Here is a 2,700-nt window from a genome sequence, read left to right on the forward strand (position 1 = left end):
TAAACATGGCCCAGGCCCTCAGTAGTAGTTAGGTGCATAAGGGAATTAGGATCCTAAATACCTTTGAGGATCTGGGCCCAGATGCCTGGTAGTGTTTCCAGGACTGGGCCCTTAGATTGTAACTCTGTTGGAAAAGACACATCTGGCTTGATTCTTGCCTGCCTTGCACCTTCTGTAATTTATACCAGAGTCAGTGGGTGTCAAGTGCTGGTGAGCGTAGGGATTCCTGCTTCGGTGTTTAGCACTCGCTTCGCATGGATGTACAAGAATTAGGGCAGGATCAAACCCCTTGTCTCTTTGATTGTGCCCTTTCTCTCTGTTGTATACCTCTGGCTCTGGATGAATAACAAGTGAGTCATAGGGCAAAACAATTACTCATTTAATTAGAACTGTTGTGCCATGTTTTTTTTCATTGCAGAAACACTCTCCCATCGAGAGCCCCCTGCTCACATGTGGTACTGTGGTAGGGCCCAAAATTATCCATGTGTTTGCAGGATCAAACATCAGTCACTTGAGTAACTTGACTCATGGACTAGTCACATTGATTTCAATTAGGTTAACGGCTTCCATAAGTGCTTGAGAGATGGGAGCAGTTAGAGTTTGACATTTACAGCCCAGTTTGCAAAGCACTGTTGTGGGTGGTGCGTAGCCGCCATCTTTCATTCAGGAGCAATGTATAAGGGGACAGGATGGGGAGGGGGAGAGGGAGAGCTCAGTGGTTTGAGCATTGGCCTGCTAAACCCAGGGTTGTGAGTTCAATCCTTGAGGGGACCATTTAGGGGATGGGGGCAAAAATTGGGGACTGGTCCTGCTTTGAGCAGGGGGTTGGACTAGATGACCTCCTGAGGTTCCTTCCAGCCCTGATATTGTAGGACTGTAAGAACAGCAGGAGCAACTAAAATAGCCACCATACAGACATGCCTGAGTAGCAGCTCAATGGAGGAGGCCAGACCAGATGATCACAGTGGGCTCTTCTGGCCTCAGAATCTGTGCATCTAAGATGAACACGTGGGCTGAGGGGTTTCAAATGTAGAGGCTGTGGCTCTGCGGGGTGGGACTGTTTTTGTCTGAGGGGCACAGACAGTCCGGGAAGACAGGCAAACATTAACAGAAGCGCTGGTAACATGGTCCTGAGAGGAAGGTTTTGGAGCCCAGCGCTAGCTGGAAAAACTGGCTTAGGAACAAGATACAGACTAACACAGCTGCTACTCTGAAACCTGGCTTGGAACAGTGAGTGCGGTCCATCTTCTGCTGCTGGGTGAGCCCTGTGTTCAGGGAATTGTAGAATCTCAGGGTTGGAAGGGACCCCAACACCTTGCTTAAAGCAGGATCAACCGCCAGTTTCTGGCCCAGATCCTCTCAAGGATTGAACTCATAACCCTGGGTTTAGCAGGCCAGTGCTCAAACCACTGAGCTATCCCTCCCCCTATGAAATAGGCCTTCATGTCTAATCTTTGTAAGTAAACAAAATTCCATCAATTTTGGCTCTATCTGGCTCTACCATCAATTTCTCCTCCTAATGGAACCAACTCCCAGGGCCCCGTTTGGGTCGCAAGGGTAAGAGGAGTGAACACCCACCGTGCCCATTGGATTCCGAGAACTGGGACCACTTGCTTTCAAAGGCCCCCGTGATTTTTACTCCTTCACCTTCTGCCTCAGCTCTACAGAATCTCCCTTCTTCGGTAAGAGACTCCTTCACCGATGGATTAATTGCAAGGCAGCTGCTTAGCTGACTGGCTGGCTTTGGGCACTTCCTCGCACAAGTTTGTTTCCGCATTTGTACCCTCAGTTGTTCTCCTGCCAAACCTCACCGGATCCAGCCAATTTTTGGGCCCAACCCCAAACTCCAGGGGATGAGTAACGCCTGACACAGCTGACACCACAACGTACAAACAACCATTCCACTGGCGAAATAGGGAGCCGTGCAGCTCCTCCCACCACAACTAAATCTGGGCCCCACCGCAACCTCGCTCTGCTTCCTCTAGGGCCTGTCAGATGCCCCGCTGTGACCCCAGGGTCTGTCAGGGGCCTGGCTTTCCAGGGTGCGCAGGGAGCAGCTGCTCTCTGTTTTGATGGAGCAATTTGGGGTGTTGAGCAAAACAACAACAACCCAGCAAGCTGCAGGTTTTACTTTCCCCTGTCAAATCGGCGCAGCGAGCTAGGCCAGGCTCCTGGTGAGAGGGGTAACATCGCCCTTGCCGAGCGCCGGGGGGGGGGCCTCAGGAAAGCACTGGGAGCTCCTGAGCCGGGTGCCAGGGCCGCGCTGCTAACAACACCCGGCTCGTTCCGCCTCAAAGCGCTTCCCCAAGCGGCTCTGTGTCACTGCCCCCCTTTAACAGGTGGGGAAACTGAGGCACGGAGCGGGCCAACGGCCGAGAGACCCGAGGCGGCGCTCGCTCTGCAAGCAATCACAGCCCGCTGCAGCCCCAGCGATCCACGCGGCTCGGCGCGGCCCCGGGGCGGGGCGAGCCTGGCCCGGCCCCTCCCCGCCGCCCTCCCGATTGGCCCCGGCCGCCGGCAGAGCCCTGCCCCGGGCGCTTGGCCCCGGCCGCTCCATGGCTGGCAGGCGGGGGGCTCGGCTGAGCGGGGCGGGCGCCGGGCCGTAAAACCCCCGCGCCGGGCGCTCCGCCGCCAGCCGGCTCCCTGGCCCCCGCCCCCGCTCCCGCCCTTGGATGCAGCTGCGGGGAGCTGCTGCGCGCC

This window comes from Natator depressus, chromosome 25 (assembly GCF_965152275.1).
Source record: "Natator depressus isolate rNatDep1 chromosome 25, rNatDep2.hap1, whole genome shotgun sequence".
Taxonomy (NCBI): domain Eukaryota; kingdom Metazoa; phylum Chordata; order Testudines; family Cheloniidae; genus Natator; species Natator depressus.